At 38.4% G+C, this 21,015-nt stretch overlaps 1 long non-coding RNA gene across 1 annotated transcript in view; it reads left to right on the forward strand.

Moving 5' to 3' along the window:
- The first annotated feature begins 2,876 nt into the window (after nt 1–2,876).
- Nucleotides 2,877–21,015, forward strand: part of LOC124545226 — a 43,571-nt gene continuing 25,432 nt past the window's right edge. Inside the window, exons 1-2 of the long non-coding RNA XR_006967597.1 lie at nt 2,877–3,035; nt 3,541–3,626. This is a non-coding gene — a long non-coding RNA (uncharacterized LOC124545226). The remainder of the gene's footprint in view (nt 3,036–3,540; nt 3,627–21,015) is intronic.

A 21,015-nucleotide genomic window follows, 5' to 3' on the forward strand; every position in this document is an offset into this window, starting at 1 on the left:
AATTAGCTTACCAGCCTGCAAGGTAAAAGTAATCAGCCCGAATCTGTAATTAACAGTAATGCATTATTTCAGAATCACAAATTTGATAATGGTTATGGGAAAACTAATTATGTAACTTTTGGAAACAATGCATGAAAATGTCTTGATAATGTTAGCATCAAAGTCCAGCTGGTAACTAATTAAAAAGTTATGACTAAACTTCGATTATTTTGTGTAATGCAAAATTAACAATTCGAAATATTTCAGACATCAGATGTAATTAAACTCAAACAGGATCTTAGGGAATCATATTATCAAAGATGGCACACTCAGATTGCCTGTAATTAATTTTGTAATTACACCTTCTAGAAATTTCCGATATAAATAAAAGTTTTTGTGTAAAATGTGGAGCTTATAATCTTATTCAGCAGTCTGTAAAGTTCTCTAATTTATGTTAGCACAAATGTTTCTCCAGTGATTAATAATAAATCTGTAATTTTGTGTCAAGTATTCTTAAATGCATTTCATCACTCAAAACTTAAAAACCAGTACTTCATTCTAAGTGAACATTTGTGTATTTCAAAATTTTGTTGACAGAATATTTTGTAATGAAACTCTAACTGAAATTCGATAAATCTATTTGTAAACAGTGAGATCAAAACAGAAAGTACTGTCAACAAATTTTATAAGCAATGTTACATATTAAACAAAAAGAAAAACTTCTCGCTGTTTTGTTGTTTGTTGATGGAAGGATTGTGTAACTACATCATTTGAGAAAATGAAGATTTTCTGGAGTTGGTTTTATTTAAAACACCAGATTCTCACACTTAGTTCTCAGGACTATCTTGAAATAGATTCAGCACCACAATGAACAGTTTCTGCAACATGGGAGATTTACACCACAAAAACAGTGTCCACCTTCTAAAATTTATTTAGATTGACAGCAACTTGTTTTTAATTTAATCATGACCTTTAAATGTTGTGAAGTTTAATTAATTAATCAGAAGGTGACTATGTTAGACAACCTGAAACATTTGCTGCCAACTAATTTAAATCAGATCAAAAACCATAACTTCCCCATATCTTACATTCCACACTCATATGGGTAAGGCGAGCAGATGTACATATCAGATTGTTCTACACCTAGGATCTTTTCAATCAACTGTCAGCAATAGTGAGTTGTATAACTGTGAGTTACCAATTGGGAATACTTGGAAAACTTCCTGTAAACCATGATCAAGGCTGGTGACTGCAGCTATTGACCTTTCATTTCAGGGAAAGTCACTTGCTGTAAAAATGAAGTCCTGGTCCATGAAAATGTGTCTTGGGTGTTTGTAACAGAGAAAAGCAGTTGCCTTGTGCAATATAATGCACTCATCCAAAAAGATAATTAATCAATGGAAAACTGAGGGATCTGATATACTAAATGGTGAAATATGCATCCTGTCCACAAGATCTGGCTTTCATCTATTCTTACATCCAAGAAACAGGTGTCCAAAAAACATTTTCAATTCAACGAGACAGTGTATGCTACAGAGTTCTATTTTGGGTCCTTTGTTTCGTAAGACAGAAATACTGTCCTCTTTTGCAAATGATACATTCACAGGCCAAAAAAGAATATTTCAGTACTTATTATATAAAGCCAGATGTTGTATATATATTCACAGGATCAAAAAACTATTTCAATACTTATCATATAACTCCAGACATTGTGTACATAGTTCATTCAAGTACTGAAATTTAAGTAGAAGATAGCATTCAGTTTCGGCGATTACAGGTGGATCACAATCTTAAGTGCAAACGCCACACACTAAAATTGATGAACCACTTTAACTCTTAACATTTAAAGTAGAAAAGGTTACAACCTCACATGGTTTAAAACGTAGAAAACAGTTTTTGATTCAATTTACCTCTCACAAGCACAAGTATGCTATGAAATCTTTTTCTTTTCTGAATACGCAATTTACAAGAATAATTTTTTGAATGAAGAATTAAAAATTATATCTGGTATTAGTTGTACAAAATTAGTCACAGACTTCTCAAAAACTTAGGTACATTGGCAACTGTTTCGCTATACATGTATTGATTAATGTGTTGTTCGATAACGATATTTCTTTCTTCACAAAATATAATGACAAATGTGAATATGACTTTAATTGTTTAAACTTTGATACATGAAAGAGTCAGATCATAGGTACCATTACACTTATGTTCAGCAACTTGCTAGAAATTGCCAGAGTGTATTAAATTAGGTGTGGCAATGTGGTGGAGTTGAAGACTGAGTTAAAGTTCGTTTTATTGGTCAACTCCTACTCCATCGAAGAGTATGTTCAAACGGACTCTTAACTCAATACATTAGATTATAATATAGTTAATAACGTCGTAATATAACAGTATTTCTAATTCGCTAAGGGTTTTTTTTTTCACTAGAATATGCATCATTGACTTCTGATACTTCGTTTCACGTTCCAGAGGCTTCTCTGCACGGGATCGTTGAAGTACGAGTAATGTTATGATATGTAATTATCATCACTCCAAAAAAATCAGAAGTTACATCGCCGACCTATTATATTATACATATAACTGACTGACTTTTCTTTTTCAGCCCAAATTAAATCAGTTAGTTGTCGGCGTGCCGAGTAAAAATAATAATCTCGACAGCGGTACAATACTGTATATATCATCCAATAACAGGTCAGTGTAGAATATGCAGTACGAATGTGTAATACTGAAACTAAATTTAAAGAATCATGTACTGCATTATATATAATTTGTAAATTAACTTACATCGCCATTTCTAAGGTAGTGCGAAACTCATACAAAAATGAATTTTCATTTGCCGCGCCATTCAGCGACAGGAGGTTGTTTCAGTTCAGAGATTGCGATTAACGAAAAGCAGAGACGTCACAGGATATGCGGTTCAACATTGATTTTGTTTGTTAGGAAATGCGTATTGGTCCCAAATTAATATACATGGTTAGTTACTTAGTAACGTTTCTGGGACTTGTGTTTATGATAGTGATGGTTGTGATTATAGTTTTGAGCCGCTTAGAAAGGTAACCAAAAAACTTAACATGTAATTGACAGATAAATTTGAAACTTGCGCGCTGCGCTTTTTCTTTTTACACGGGAAATATCAGCTGTAGCTGTGATTGAGTGACAGTTTGACAGTTCACCAACAGCCGCGTGGGCGTGAACGTATGCTGCATTTGATCTCAATGTGTACTTTCAACAACTGAAACCTACCTATTATTCCTTAACGCCACTTCAAAACTTATTTTTTTGTCCCCTGTATGAATATAGTGGATTCTCGGGTATATTCGGTTATACTAGAGGTAACGAACACCCAGAAAATTGATACTGTACTGAGATATAACGGCCCAGTACGTCTTGCAGGGGGAGGGTGGGGGGTTCCGAATTTTGCCAAGTTTGACTATATCGTATGTGAAACAGCCAGTGTAATTCATCATTCAGTGATTGGGATAATTGTGTTGTTTATACGCTTGCTATTCGCCTACCCTACCCATCATCGAAATCGTACCTAACTTTTGTTTGTTTCAGAAAGGAAGACTTTGAAGCCAATGTTGCGTAAACATAGGCGTATTTGTGGTTGCTTTCAGTGCCGCAACGCCTCGTAATGTTATTAGGTAAGTTTTAAACACTGCTCGAGAACTTCTTATTCAGAAGAACTTTATATGAACTACACAATTGGCCGTAGCAACCCCGTGACTTAAGCAAAAAATTGTCGATTTTAAAATTCATAAGACGTTTGCAGATCTCGCCCATCTCCATATTCCATGGACGCATTTAGGTTAAACATAAGTGGGCTTTTCAGCGGTGCAATATCTTGAGTGTGTAATGCAAAAACTTTTTATTGTTTGAAAGATAGAACTAACTTTTTAACTGATTAAATCATTAGAGGTGGAGCACAAGCTCGAATAGGACATGGAAGGGGAACTAAATATATTGAGTTCTTTTCAAAGGAACAATGGAGAAGTTATATTCGGATTGCCAATGAAAGTTTGAACCCATTTCTTTCTGAAACCGAGTTAATTGTTTGTTTCAAAACTGCACATTAATAACTCATTTTCATTCACTGTTTTTGCTGAATAATCTGTTTTGGTACTCATAATTTCCATGGTCCACTAAGTTCTCTTCTGTCACCAGGTGCTTTAGCAGGGAACCAGCTCAGCAACATGAATTCGCTTGTCGCATCAATAGATTGTCCTCACTCTTGACATTATTACGACATACTCATAATTTTTTTTTTTTTTGCTTTGCATGTCTCTTTATTCTTTGTCATCTGGAGAAAATCCCTTAAACCGCTCAAAGAAAACTTATTTCAGGGGCTGGACTGTCAAAGCTTTTTTTTTTTTTTTTTTTTTTTTTTTTTTTTTTTTTTTTTTTTTTTTTTTTACCCATGGTATCCATGTTTTGTTTCCGTACTCCTATAGCCAATTTGTGGCAGCCAGTTGTTTTGTAGCATACTTTTTGGTCCATTTTTATTCTCCTCTAGAATGTTAATTAATTTGTTCATTAATTCTTTCACTTTCTATATCACAATATTCAAAGTGTTGTATCCCTTTTTCACTTAATAGTGGTCTAGCAGTGTATTTAGGTGGCACTGTATGTTAGCTGTAACTGTAATTGGCACCACAAAAAATAGTTTTATGTTGTGAAAATTGGCCTCCCCAGACAGCATAAGTTTTCTCAGAGGATCAATGATTTTAGTATTTTATTCTTTTGCTGTGAGGTTTAAACCTGTGACTTTGTGATGTAGCACACTTGGAGAAGCCTCTTGGATATGCAATCCAGTCCCATAGAAAGGAAGAGTATTTCATTATGTAATAATCATTGTTTAATACACCATACTTAATTTTGACCCCGATGGTAGTAATTACAGGTCTATTGCACAGTTAACTGAAAAGTCAGTGAACTAAACCAGACAATTTTGTACATTACTATCAATTCCTTCAGCCATCTGGACCCACCAATGTGTTGCAGAGGTACAGGACAATCACATGGAGAAGGGGGGGCATTCATTTTTAATATTCACCAATTAACTGAATGAAGGCAGCTGCAAGATAAGGTAAACCCAAGTAAGGTTTGTAATGGTTGCATTCAAATTTGGTCCACAGACATGCTATTGCAGATGTAGACACTTTCTCTGGGGGAGGGGGGTTGATTATCATTTTACTGGTGCAGTGACAGGCTACCCAACCTAAATAATAGGTGGTCTGATTTTCCTGCCATCCAAGAGCCACAGGAACCTCCTTCACTGCTCCCTGGTAAATTTGGCTGTAGGATCTACATTCTCTCGGAGTAGGCATACTAGTGTACTGTCTCAGAGTCAATTAGCTAGTGAAGAGATGCTCATCAGCCCCAGTTTCACAGCAAACCATAGATTACCACATTGTTACAGATTTTACAATGTGGTGCAGAAGCTACCACCTCCTTTGACATGAACTCACTTCCATCAGCTTGGAGGTACTTTTCTATAAATTCATATCAGTAGCAGCTAAGTTACATCACGCCGGTATGGTCTTGCCTATTTTTACCACTGCTATTGACGGAGTATGTAGCTTGTGCTCTGAGGTGCCGATACCAAGATGCAAGAATTGATGCATTGCTCTCTTTTTGTGTCTGTATCCTGTACTTCTCATATCCAACCATGATCACTCATTATTTACTTCCAATAGCTGATCATCTTTTACTGAATAACGCTATTATTCTTTAAAATTTTGTTTTTGTGAGGATCCACAGCCTCCAAATGCTTAATTAAAGAAAACATGGTCTGTAATAAACTGTAATGTAGATCAGCTTTATTTAAATCATGTGATTAGCTAATTTTGATGACATGTCATTTTCAAGTACATGTGTAGTATTATATATTACATGTTGTAATTGTCAAATTATTTTTCATTACGCATAAAAAGATGACGATATATTCCATCCCCATGTTGTGAATGGATACCTGTTAATGTGACAAGTTTAATAAGGTTATTGGGAACGTTGCTCTAACAGGATGCAACCAACTACAGATTGTGGCACAAGTTGGAACAAATGATGCCTGGTCATCTGGGCTCTGAGGTCATACTTGGGTCATTCCTACGACTAGCAGAGAAGATTGGGAAGACCTTCCTTGTGGACGGAGTTTCAATGAAGCTCACAATTTGTAGCATTGTCCCCAGAACTGAACATGGCCCTGAGTTGTGTGGAAGGACTGAACAAGAGACTTAGAAGGTTCTGTACCAAGGTAGGCTGCGACTTCTTGGACTTGTCACAGGACTGAGAACTGTAGAAATGCCTGCAAAACACGAAGGCATATTGCCACATTCTCATGTCAATATAGATGCAAACTCCACTATGTGTTGGAGAAAAAACAGCTATGTTCTCATGTCACACTTAAGAGATAACAACATATTTGGATTGACAACTAAGTATTTGTGACAATTATAAAGTTTACTGATTTCTGTTTTACTTGCAGCAATCTACACTGCGCTATTAGGTCCCACCCTCCCACAGGTGAGAGTATTAAAATCCTAATGGTTAACTGCCGAAGCATTCCCAGCAAAGTGCTAGAGCTTGAAGCACTCCTGAACAGCAGTGAATCACACAATACTAGCTACAGAAAGCTGACTGGAACCTGAAATTTATAGCAGTGAGGTTTTTGGGGGGGAATTTGAGTCTCTGTAGAAAGGATAGGCAAGTGGGAAATGGTGGTGGCGTATTTGTTGCAATAGTCAGGAAACTCAGATCCACCGAGGTAGAAATTGAAGTTGCATGTGAGGTTGTTTGGGCAAGACTCAGTATCAGAGGTAGGCATAAAATGATAATTTGATCCTTCTATGACCCACCAGACCCATCTCCTGGTGTAACCGAAAGCTTAGAGGAAACCTCAGTTCACTTGTACAAAAGTTCCCCAACCATACTGTAACAGATGTTGGAAACATTAATCACTCCCAATTAGTTGGGAATATTACAGTTTTGTTAGTAGTGCATGGGATGAGACATCCTGTGGAACGCTACTAACTGTCTTTTCTGAAATGTTTTTCAAACAGATAGTTAGGAACCCCATTCTTGATGAAAATATATTGGATCTAATGGCAACAAATAGACCTGACCTCAAAGATGTCCACATCAAAACTGATATCTGTCCATGACATAGCTGTGGCAACAAAGATTATCAAAGTATAAAGAACAAACAGAAAGATATAATATTCCAGTAAACTAGGTTTAAAAAATCAGTAGTATCATACCTCAATGAAGTACTTGAAACTTTAAGTACAGGGCAGGAGCATGTAGAATTAGGACTCAAGTTTAAAAGAATAGTTGACAATGCATTGGATAGATTTGTACCCAGTAGAACAGTTAATAATGGGAGGGATTCACCACGGTAAATAGTCACCATACAGTAAAGAAACAGATATTATGGCATAATAGGTGTAAAACAAAATGTAGGTGCTGAGTGAAATGTGTTTAGCTGCCAAGATACCAATGTGATGTCTTTAATGACTACCTAGCAGAATATTGTCAAATGATTTTTTACAAAAACCACAGAAATTCTGATCGTATGTAAAGTCTATTAGTATCACCAAAGGTAGTCCAGTCCCAAGTATATTAGACAGGAACTGAAACTGAGGGTAGCAAAGCGAAAACTGAAATGCTTCACTCCATTTTCAAATGTTCCTTTATGAAGGAAAACCTTGGAGAATTGGCCCAATTTAATCCTTGTACCACTGAAAAGATTTGAAGTAAGTATTAGTGTCAGTGGTGTTGAGAAACAGCTGAAATCGTTGAAACTGAACAAAGCTTTTGGGCCAGTGGAATGCCTATCAGAGTCTATACTGAATTGTGGGCTGAGTTAGCCTCTCTTCTAACAAGGGAACCTCCCCATCGCACCCCCCTCAGATTTAGTTATAAGTTGGCACAGTGGATAGGCCTTGAAAAAACTGAACACAGATCAATTGAGAAAACAGGAAGAAGTTGTATGGAACTATTAAAAAAAATAAGCAAAATATACAAACTGAGTAGTCCATAAGAAGATAGGCAACATCAAGAATAATGTGAGCTCAGGAGCGCCGTCGTCATGTGGTTAGCGTGAGCAGCTGCGGAACGAAAGGTCCTTGGTTCAAGTCTTCCCTCGAGCGAAAAGTTTTAATTTTTTGTTTTCAGACAATTATTATCTGTCCGTCCGATGCGATCACTTTTTTGGGAGTGATTATCACATCGACAAGAAAACCTAAATTGGAAAAGGTAGAAGAATGTTTTTACCCATTTGCCAAGTGTACAAGTTAGGTGGGTCGACAACATATTCCTGTCATGTGACACACATGCCGTCACCAGTGTCGTATAGAATATATCAGACGTGTTTCCCTGTGGAGGAATCGGTTGACCTATGACCTTGCGATCAAATGTTTTGGTTCCCATTGGAGAGGCACGTCCTTTCGTCTACTAATCGCACGGTTTTGCGGTGCGGTCGCAAAACACAGACACTAAACATGTTACAGTGAACAGAGACGTCAATGAACGAACGGACAGATAGTAACTTTGCGAAAATAAAGAAAGTAAAATTTTCACTCGAGGGAAGACTTGAACCAAGGACCTCTTGTTCCACAGCTGTTCACGCTAACCACGGCACTCCTGATCTGGCATTGCCCTTGTATCGCTTATGTGCTGTTGCACATGGACTACTCAGTTTGTATATTTTGCTTTTTTTTCACAGTTCCACACAACTTCTTCCGGTTTTCTCGATTGATCTGTGTTCAATTTTTTAAGGCCTATCCACTGTGCCAACTTATAACTAAATCTGAGGGGGGTGCGATGGGGATGTTCCCTTGTAAGTATAATTTATCATAAAACCGTCCAAAAAATAATTGTGCCCAGTTCTCGGTAAAAATTGCAGGTCATGCCCATCTACATGAAGGGCGGTAGAAGTGATCCGCAAAATTACTGTCTAATATATTCTGAGCTCAAACATAATGAGCTACCTTGAACAGAATGACCTCCTAAATGCAACCAGCATGAATTCTAAAAACATCAATAATGTGAAACCCAACTGGCACTTTTCTCACATGGCATACTGAAAGCGTTGGAGCTAGGCAGCCAGGTAGATCCAGTGTTTCTTGATTTCCAAAAAGCATTTCACTCAGTACCACACCTACACTTATTGTCAAAAGTACAGTCATATTAGGTATCAAATGAAATTTGTGACTGGATTGAGGACTTTTTGGTAAGGATGGGACAACATGTTATCTTGGATGGAGAGTTGTCAGATGTAGAAGTAACTTCAGGTGTGCCCCAGGTAAGTGTGTAGGGACCTCTGCTGTTCATCTTGTATATAAATGACCTTCCAGACAATGTTAATAGTAAAATCAGGCTTTTTGCAGATGATAGTTTTGTATAATGAAGTACTCTGAGAGAAGCTGCATAAATATTCAGTCAGATCTTGATAACATTTCAACATGGTGCAGAGACTGGCATCTTGTTATAAATGTTCGTAAATGTAAAATTTTGCAAATCACAAAATGAAAAAATGTAGTATCCCATGACTGTAATATCAAGGAGTCACTGTTGGAATTGGCCACCTCATACAAATACCTGGGTGTAACACTTTGTAGGGATATGAAATGAAATGATCACATAGGTTCAGTCGTGGGTAAAGCAGGTGGTAGACTTCGGTTTATTGGTAGAATGCTGGGGAAGTGCAATCAGTCTATAAAGGAGGTTACTTACAAATCTCTCATGCAACTGGCTCTAGAATATTGCTCAGATGTGTGGGACACATACCAGATAGGGCTAACACAGGATACTGAATGTGTACAGAAAAGAGCAACATGAATGGTCACCAGTTTGTTTGATCTGTGGGAGAATATGACAGATACTGAAGGAAATGATCCAGAAGACTCTAAGATAGACATAAACTATCCCGAGAATATCTGTTGCCAAGTTTCAAGAATCGGCTTTAAATTATGACTCCAGGAATATACTATATCCCTGTAAGCCCACCCAGCTAGCTGCGTGGTCTAAAGCGCTGTTTCTCAAGTGGGAAGACGTGTCGGTCCCCGGCACGAATCCGTCCATGTCAAGGTCCGCGTGCCGGCCAGCCTGTGGATGGTTTTTAAGGCGGTTTTCCATCTGCCTTGGCGAATGCAGGCTGGTTCCCCTTATTCCACCTCAGTTACACTATGTAGGTGATTTCTACACAAACACTGTCTCCACATATGCATACAACATAATTACCGTACCATGCAAACATTTGGGGTTACACTGGTCTGGTATGAGATGTTCCTGGGGCATCAACTTGGGGCCGAACTGCACATCAACCCTGGGTTCGGTGTGGGGTGGCGGTGGGGCAGGTGGACTGCTGTGGCCTGTTGTGGGCTTGTGAACCACTGAGGACTAAGGCGGGACCAAGCCTCTCTGTCGTTTGTAGGTCCCTGGTTCAATACACAATACACACAATAACCCGTACATATCGCTCACACAGGGATCGTGAATATAAGATTAGAATAATTACTACACACACACACACACACACACACACACACACACACACACACACACACACACACACACAGTTATTCAATCAATCATTCTTTCCACACTCCATATATTAATGGAACGGGAAGAAACCTAATAACTGTTACAATGGGACATCCCCTCTGCCATGCACCTGATGGTAGTTTCTAAAGTCTAGATGTAGGTGTATAAGTACTACAACTTGACAACTTTATTTTTGTAAATAGTCTTCACGGGTTTGCCGTTGTATCACATTGTGCAAATTCCACAATATTTCCTCGGAGCAGCTATCGGACATCTTCAGGTGGTTGAATCTTGCTCGTCACTAGGTACGACTGACTGTATCCGCACACTGACGCCCCACTTTTAGATCAATTTTTCGCGCGCTTGTTCTAAAAATGGGGTGTTGGTGTGCAGATACCGTCAGTCATACCTAGCCACAAGCAAGGTTCAACCACCTGAAGATGTCGTACAATTGTTCCAAGAAAATATTGTGGAATTTGCACAACGTGATCTGGCGGCAAACACATCCGCCGGGAAAGCTTGAAGAGTCACAACTCTATTATTGATTGTTTTATAGCATTTCTTGTGTTAACTTTTCCTACAGAACAGTCTTAACAATGAATACTTCAGAATTTTACATTGATATCATTCCATAGTAAAGGTTACCTTGCATTTAATCTGTTTTTCATAATCAACTAATATTTTCTTTAGCTACCTGTCTGTTACTTTTTGTAGCTTCCCCCATGCCCCTTTTTTAACATCATGTAATCTGGAAAACAAACTACCTGTAGTATGAAAAGGGGTCTGATATCTCCAATCAGCGGACAGATTATTTGCCAGATAGGGATTGTTTTACATGGTAACAAAGCAGTTGGTTTTACATGCTAACAAAGAAATTGTAACACTCAGGACAGCTGATTCATTTACTTAATTTACATCTCTTTAAAATAAAAGTGCTTCAGAGGCTCCAGTTGTAAGGGTCCAGCCACTCTTTTTTTGTTTTTCTCATATATTGCTCCTCTACGGAGTTACTTGCCCAGGTAATACACAGTTCCTGCCTTAATAGACAAGGGAATAGGATCTGCTGGCAGAGCTGTTAAAATTCAGTTCTGTTTTATTATGTTACTTCACTAGAGTGCGGACTGTCCTATCTGTAGAACTCATCGTTCCTTGTATTACTAACCAATGGAAGTTTTAAACATGTTACGTGACAAAATTACAAGTAGGCTTATTTGACAAAACCTTTTCTTATTTCTCAGTTTTATGATTTGATTCTCCTTGTTTTTTATTTTTCCCTCCAAACTCGGAGCACAGTTTATATGAATCAGTTATTTCTTAGGATGTGTGCTACAATCAACATTCTCATTGTGTTGGAAAAGTGTGTGTCACATGAGATGGGGTGCCTCCTTTGCTCCTAAAGTGTTTAAGTTCTGCCAGAACTTTTCCTTAATACAATCATATGTTGTAGCTGAAGATGTAGGTTAAGTTGAAATGTGAGATTGATTCCAATTTGCTGAAGCCTAGGATTGTCATGCCATAAGAATAACTATTCTTGATATGATGCATATTTTACTCGTATTGGATTTCGACAAGCAGCTAATGTCCACAGATCGTATTTGCTGGTTCAGTATTCTTATAGATTTGACTCCGTTAGTGTAGTTGAATCAGGATTAACACTCATTAACATACCTACAAAATGTTCGATAATTTCACTTGCCCCATTAATATATTATAGTATCTCAGATAGCCTTAAACAAAACAAAAAAACTTAATTTTCTACAGTTCCTCACTCTGAGGCATGCACTAATCCATGTCATGCCAGGCAATATCCCAATGGTTCCACCTCTGCGTGGCAACACGCTCATTTGTCTGGTGCCTGTCCACAACTTCCAGAAAAAAAATATTTTACTAACCTTCAAAATAAACAAGACATTCTATCAAAGTACCGGGATTCTCAGTGTGTTCCACCAGAATAAAAGTTTGAGTTCCCCTGATCTGCAGAGACTGCGTATATTATACCAGAAACATGGTGGGGCATCTGTGTTTAGGATACTATGATACAAAATACAAAATCAGTAATTGGCCTGTGGTTCTTTCTCCTTTAATTGTATTTGGTATTATGCAGTGTCTGATGTGAAGAAGTAAGGTCAAAAAGTTGTTGAATGAAGTCCAGTTTTTATTTTTTTCTGAAGCTGACATATATTATGCCATTTATGGAACATAAACCACAAGAAAAACTATGTACCATATTTATCCAAGTATAAGACAATCTCCCCCCCCCCCCCCCCCCCTCCAAACTCCTTTCCTTTCAAAAAGTCTCCTTGACAAAATATTATATTTAACATATTCTGACTAATCCGAATTACAATCAATTTCACTGACAAAGTATTTGCCAAAAAAGTTTAATATTATACTTGTTCTACACTTATACTATTTTTTGATTGTCAACAGTTTCATAATAGAAAGTGAAATAAAATAAACAAAAAGAAATATTTTATGTTAATTTTTGTGTTCACCTTTTTTTCTATCTGAGCAAGTTATTGTGTTATCACTATTTTTAATCATCATCTCTGGTATCATTATATGAGAATACAATATAATTAGATATATAAAAAACATTCTCTGGAGGAAACACACACAAAATTTCAAGGCAATGTGGAAGCTTTGGATCCAATTGCTCCTCCTAATGGCAGAAGGTTTGAAGGGGAAAGCAGAGAGGAGGGGGAGGAAAAGGATTGGTGAGGTTTAAGAAATAAGGAGAGTTATGCAAAAGTCACCCAGAACTGGTATTTAAAAAAAAAAGATTATTTTTGATGATCTTTTAGCTCTTGTGGTTATTACCTGGGATGTTAGTTTCATCAGACCAATGAGAGGCAAGAAAAGAGGCATCATATTTCTATACATCAAGCCCAGTGCAATTTGTAATCTTGGTTGTCACAAGTATGTGGCTGTTCCTTTAGAATGTTCTGTGTTGTGTGGAGGTTAGGGTGGGACCTAATAGCGCAGTGTAGATTGCTGCAAGTAAAACAGAAATCAGTAAAATTTATAATTGTCACAAATACTTAATTGTCAATCCAAATATGTTATCTCTGAAGTGTGCCCTGAGAACACAGCTGTTTTTTCTCCAACACATAGCGGACTTTACATCCATATTGACATGAGAATGTGGTAATATGCCTTAGTGTTTTGCTGTCGAACATATCTGCCCATTGCTCTTTCATTGGCTGTGTGAAACTAACAGCTGACACACTCTTTTCTTTCCTGTTATAACCCATGATGAGCATTGACAACATTGCTGGAAGAAACATGTTAAGTATGCAAGTGGGCCTTATTTACATTTCCACCATTTCTTGCTGAAATATATGCTGCTGTTGAATATTTACCAAATTTCAAAGCCACTACAAATCTGAGTGGAAATGGATTCAGACAAACAAGGTATGCTGTATACATTCCTGTGATGGACAGAACAATGAAATTTGCTTTCCACTCCCTGCCCCCCCCCCCTCCCCCCTCCCCCCCTCCCCCCCGCGCCCCACCTCGACCTCCCCGCATTTGTAATAGTTCTCAGCCCCTCCACACCTTCTGCATACTGCAAAATAAACATGCAAGTGATTTCATCACCAAACCTTCATCTGAAAATGTAAGACAACCCCAATATTTACTGGTTGTATAACATAAAAACTTTGACACCAGCAACAATAGTTTAATTTGTGAATGTAAGATGACCCTGTATTTTTCGAATGGCAAGATTGGGAAAAAACCTCATCTTACAATTGGGTGAATACAACTATTAAGGTTTGAAAAAGTGGAATCTGGGCAGAAACAGTTGTTATGCAGACTTGTGGGTAGAAAACTTGTCTATGCGCCTTGAAAATCCAACATGCAGAATCACTCTAATTTCTTGAGTTATGACTGCCAAGGTTTGCAACATTGTAGTAAGCCACTTTCCTTAAACTGGTGCAAGTGGGAGCTAAATGTAAAATTTGGCAAACTGTCCTGTTTGATTTGCTCAAAGAGGAAGCATGTTAAGCTGTAAAAAGGGCAGGGCTAGCCTAGGTCTGAAACTCCTCTGGTTTTTTTGTGTTCTGTGGCAGAGTCACTTCCCCAAATGGTTGAAAGTCTCATAGTTCCTGTTACTTGGAAGTCCTATAACCACCTTTTTAATGTAGAGGCACAATGGGATGACATTCCATCAGCAAACTTACAATGAATTTGAAATATTCATGGAGGTCTGTGGTACCAAACATCTTTAAAATAAAGGTAATGATAATAATGAGCGTATGGCATTAGTGGCCAGGAGACCCCTCGCGGGGCGGTTCGGCTGCCGCTCCACAAGTTCTTTAATGCCACTACAGCGACTTTAGAATGAATGAGGATGAAATGATGAAAAACACACAACACCCAGTCATCTCGAGGCAGAGAAAATCCCTGACCCCACTGGAAATCGAACCCGGGACCCCGTGCGCGGGAAGTGAGAATACTACCGCAAGACCATGAGCCACACACAAAATAAAGGTGTTGTAAACAATTGTAAACAAAGACACATCGTTCAGTTATCTGTGACTCATTGGCTATTGAAATGACCACTAAGATTTAGCATATGCCATCCATTCAGAAAACAATTGGCCTCACCGCTTTATGTTGTAGTTGTTGAGATCTTCAGTCCAAAGACTGGTTTGAGGCAGCTCTCTGTGCTACTATATCCTGTGCAAGCCTCTTCATCTCCAAGTAACTACTGCAACCTACATCCTCATGAATCTGCTTAGTTTATTGTTATTTGGTCTCCCTCTACGATTTTTACCCTGCACACTTCCCTCCAAAAAATTGGTGATACCTTGATGCCTCAGAATGTGTCTCACCAACCAATCCCTTCTTCTAGTCGAGTTGTGCCACAAATTCCACTTCTCTCAAATTCTGTTCAGTACCACCTTGTTAGTTATGTGATCTACCCATCTAATCTTCAGCATTCTCCTGTAGCACCACATTTCAAAAGATCTATTCTCTTCTGTCTAAATTGTTTATCGTCCACATTTTACTCCCATACATGCCTACAATCCAAACAGATGCTTTCAGAAAGGGCTTCCTGACACGTAAATTTATACTCGATGTTTACAAATTTCTCGTCTTCAGAAACACTTTTCTAGTCATTGCCAGTCTACATTACATATCCTCCATACTTTGACCTTCATCAGTCATTTTGCTTCCCAAATATCAAAACTCATCTATTACTTTAATGTTTCATATCCTGCTGATTTAGTTCCCCCAGCATCACCTGATTTGATTGGACTACATTCCATTTCTTTGTTTTGCTTTTGTTGATGTTCATATTACATCCTCCTTTCAAGATACTGTCCATTCCGTTCAATTGCTCTTCCAAATCCTGTGCTGTTTCTGACAGAATTAAGTCATCGACTGATTTCAAAGATTTTGTTTCTTCTCCCTGGATTTTAATTCCTACTTCAAATTTTTGTTTTGTTTCCTTTACTGCTTGCTCAATACACAGATTTAATAACATTGGGGATATGCTATAACCCTGTCTCACTCCCTTCTCAACCACTGCTTTGCTTTCATGCCCATCAACTCTTAAAACTGCCATCTAGTTTCTGTGAAAATTGTAAATAGGCTTTTGGTCCCTATATTTTACCCCTGTCACCTTTAGAATCGAAGGAGAATATTCCAGTCAACATTGTCAAAAGCCTTCTCAAAGTCTACAAAAGCCATAAACGTAGATTTGCCTTTCCTTAACCTATCTTCTATGAGAAGTCATAGGGTCAGTATTGCCTCACGTGTTCCTACATTTCTCCAGAATCGAAACTAATTATCCTCCCCCCCGGCCCCCCCCCCCCCTCCCCCCGCTCCCTACCCCCACCCCCCGAGGTCAGCTTCTACCAGTTTTTCCATTCTTCTGTGAAGGATATGTGTTAGCGTTTTGCGGCCATGACGTACTAAACTTATAGTTCAGTAATTTTCACAACTGTCAGCACCCGCTTTCTTTGGAATTGGATTTATTATATTCATCTTGAAGTCTGAGGGTATTTCATCTATCTCATACATCTTGCTCACCAGATGGAAGAGTTTTGTCATGACTGGCTCTCCCAAGGTTATCAATAGCTCTAACAGATGTTCACTCCCGGGCCCTTGTTCCAGCTTAAGTCTTTCAGTGCTTTGTGAAATTCTTCACGTAGTAGCATATCTCCCTTCTCATCTTCCTCTACATCCTCTTCCTCTACATCCTCTTCCTCTACATCCTCTTCCTCTACATCCTCTTCCTCTACATCCTCTTCCTCTACATCCTCTTCCTCTACATCCTCTTCCTCTACATCCTCTTCCTCTACATCCTCTTCCTCTACATCCTCTTCCTCTACATCCTCTTCCTCTACATCCTCTTCCTCTACATCCTCTTCCTCTACATCCTCTTCCTCTACATCCTCTTCCTCTACATCCTCTTCCTCTACATCCTCTTCCTCTACATCCTCTTCCTCTCCCATTTCCATAATGTTGCCCTCAAGTACATCTCCTTTGTATAGACCCTCTATTCTATATACTCCTTCCCTCTTTCTTTTTTCCCTTCCTTGCTTGTGACTGGTTCTCCATATGACTCTTCATATTCACAAAGCTGCTTCTCTTTTCCCCAAAGGCCTCTTTATTTTCCTGTATGCAGCATCTATCTTACCCCTAATGATACATACTTCTACCTCCCTACATTTGTCCTCTAGCCATTCCTGCTCAGCCGTTTTGCATTTCATGCCGATCTCATTTTTTAGATTTTGCATTCCCTTTTGCCTGCTTCGTTTATTGCATTTTTATGTTTTCTCCTTTCTTTGATTAAATTCAGTATCTCTTGTTATCCAACGATTACTACTACCCCTCGTATTTTTACACAGCTGATCCTCTGCTGCCTTCACTATTTCATCTCTCAAAGCTACCCATTTTTCTTATATTGTATTCCTTTCCCTTGTTCTTGTCAGTAATTCCCTAATGCTCTCTGAAATCTTCTACAACCTGTGGTTCTTTCAGTTTATCCAGGTCCCATCTGCTTAATTACCTACCTTTTTGCAGTTTCGTCAGTTTTTATGTGCCATTCATAACCAATAAGGCATGGTCAATCCACATATATCTCTGGAAAAGTCTTACAATTTAAAATCTTGTAGCAATTCCACCTGCTTTATTTATTTCTTCATTTGTTGTCCTTGGTGTCAGCGTACTGTGTTGCTACACTAGCTAAAAATGGGGGTTTGTAGTTTGGACACTGACTACTGTAAATAATGTAGCCAGCAGGTACACATTTGTGTTTCACCGTACTTTACTTTCACTTTGCATAACCCCATATAATGCACAGTTATGCATGTATGGCCAGTGCACTATTGTTTAAACTTTCCATAAGCCTCATTAATAGTTTGCTGTCTCTCTCCCACCCCACCATCACAAACCCAATACACTGTCTAGGCTGTGATGCTTCATTGCAGTCGACAGTGCCAGTGAATTTTAATTGAATATCATTTGTGTTATTGGTAACAGTACAATTTTTTTGTTAGCAGCTAGTTTCATAATGGAAGAAGGTAAAAGGTATTCACGTGATGTGGGCTATAAATTGAAAGTAATAGCATATGCTGAACAACATGGAAACAGAGCAGTCAAGCAGCATTTCAGCCCTCCACCTACAGAAAAAACCATTTGCAGTTGGCAGGCTGGTGTCAACATCTACAGAAAATCAGTGTGGAACTAAGCCAAAATGCGAATAGGGACGAAAATCCTCTGACATTTGATGTGCTGAGTAATAGAACTGTAGCCATGAACAGTGCTGAAACCATAACTATAAAAACAAGTGGACATGAAAAAATACACTACACTTTTGTTCTTTCATGCTGAGCTGACAGCCAATGATTGTTTTCATACCCAAAACACTGCCAAAACCTTCTGAAATACTGCCAGAAATTGTTGTTCATGTACATGACAAAGGTGGAATGGATGAGGCTTGTATGAAATTATGGATTGACAAGGTGTGGGAGAGAACGAAAGGTGCTTTACTGAAGACGAGTTCTCTTCTTGTGCTAGATCAGTTTAGCTGTCATTTGAAAAATTTTGTGAAAGAGTAATTGAGACAGGAAACTACAGAGCTTGCTGTTATTCTGGGAGGACTGACTTCACAATTGCAACCTCTTGAGGTCTTGATAAATAAACTACTTAAAGTGTACAGGAGAGAGGAATGGAACAAATGGATTATAGATAAAAGCCAAAAGGTTTAAAATGACCTACAATCAAACAAGTGTGACAGTGGATAAAACAGTCATGGTCAAGAGTGAGAGAAGACATTACTGTCAAATCTTTCATGAAATGCAGCATAAATAGTGCTCTCAGTGGAAGTGAAGACCATCTTATACAGGAGGAGGAGGAGGAGGAGGAGGAGGAGGAGGAGGAAAGTTCAGATGACAATTTTCAGGGATTTTAAAGTTGTTCAGTTCAGTTTCATAAACTAAGAATTTTTTTGTCTGGTTTTGCAACCTAATAATAAAACTGGTAAAAATGCTATGTTTTGAAAAACTGCTTAAAAATGAAGGTGCCTCTTGTAGTCCACAGCATCTAACAGTCCATAAAACATGGTAACTATGGCTTCTTTTAGTAGGTGGTCTGAAAAAGTACAGTGGCCTTCTCTACATCTCCAGGTTCAATGGTGTTCCTACAAGTGGGCAGTTATTGCCCTGCCACAATGGCCTATGTAGAATTTGCCACAACTACAAGTGATTCTGTATATTCTGCTCTTTTCCAAACCTGATGTGCTGTTTTTACAATTAGGCAAAAAGCGTTCAACAGTGTTGTGTGCATAAAGTGATGTATGAATGAATGCCCTCGTGGCTATATCCATTAATTTTAACAGACACTGAATTACATCCAACGTGGCTTCTATTGTTAAACAGACCAGCAGCTTCTGGGATAGCATAATAAACAAAGCAGTAGAGATAAAAATATTGGACAACACCCTCAATGATGCTGCATTGCAGCTGAGTATGGCCTGGGATCCCATGATTGGGGAATTGAAGTGGGCGCAGCAGTTATGCCACCAAACCATTACCATATATGGTGCAGGACAGAGCACCAGTGATTTCACTGGCGACAGTGCTACTATATAAGCACGACAGTGGCATTCACACAACAGTCTACCACTTGACAATGGCAGAGGAGATCTCTGCTGAGAGCTCATGTGCAGTTAACCACTTGATGTGGCTTGAAACCCAAAAGTATTTTACTAACATAAATCAATGTTTCAAAGTTCCTGAGTTTGAGCTTTCTGTCTACAATCAGAGACTTTTCTTATTAAATATGGAATCATGCAACATTTACTAAGATCTTGAGGTGGTGGTTTGAGTACAGTGTAAAGAAGAATGATCTGTCGTTTTTTTTTATGGATTGTGAAGTCCACTGAGGTAGGAATTCAATCAATGCTTGATGTTATTTGTTTGATTGCATTTGATTCCATTCGGAAATAGTCTTCGTTAATGGAGGTGAATAATAGGCGATATATACATCAATGAAAGGCAACATGTTTGAGTCACTGGGTGGTGAAAACTGGCAGGTAGTAAAAGGTCACTAGCCCCTTTTTTGAGCTAGTACATGTCTCCCCCCGACCCACCCACACAGTACAGTTACAATGTGCAAGCTGATTACACTCATCGGTTGGCACAATGTAGCCACATAGGTTGTGTGTGTGTGTGTGTGTGTGTGTGTGTGTGTGTGTGTGTGTGTGTGTGTTTACTTGGTGAGTTGTTACCTTAGCTCCAATAATTATTTTTACATTCTGCCAGGACTTCCCATTGCCATTTTTATTAACAATAAGATTGTTTTATTAATCACACCCAACAAACACTAAGTGATCCTTGTTGTACTACTTGACCATGATCAATCAAGTAATTTACTATGAAACTTTCTGGATAATCAAGACTTAGTGGTATACTGGTCCTTGAACCTGTAACCTTGTCCTTCACAGATAGTACTCTTATCCAGACACTTCACAACCCATCCTCATAGCTTCTGTTCACCAGTACACAAGACTGGATGCAGTTTTCTCTAATATCCTGTCTTCCAAGAATGCTAGTCACACAATATATACATGAGTGTCTGCAAAATCTGGAAAGTAGGGAGAGGCAATGACAGAATTTAACCTGAGTGGATGACCTGAGAGTTAAATTTGCACACCTTATTCAGTAACAGCATTGGCTGCAAAAGTAAAGGTTGCAAATTTGAGTCGAGGTCTGGGATACAGTTTTAACCTACAGGAAGTTTAAAAGCAACATGCTGTCTAGCGTGAGGTGAAGGATCCAATCAAGTAATTTACTATGTTTGTAATGCCCTTTCAGAAACCGAATGTAAATTGTCAATGGCAGTTTAAAATTTCTGGGACAAATGAGCCAAAGTTGGGTAATTCTCTAATAAAAATTAACATTTTGGAGCCATCATAATTTTTACTCCAGATGTTCCTACAAAATCTTAACTGCTTCTTCTATCAACTGATAAAGC

This window comes from Schistocerca americana, chromosome 8 (assembly GCF_021461395.2).
Source record: "Schistocerca americana isolate TAMUIC-IGC-003095 chromosome 8, iqSchAmer2.1, whole genome shotgun sequence".
NCBI lineage: Eukaryota > Metazoa > Arthropoda > Insecta > Orthoptera > Acrididae > Schistocerca > Schistocerca americana.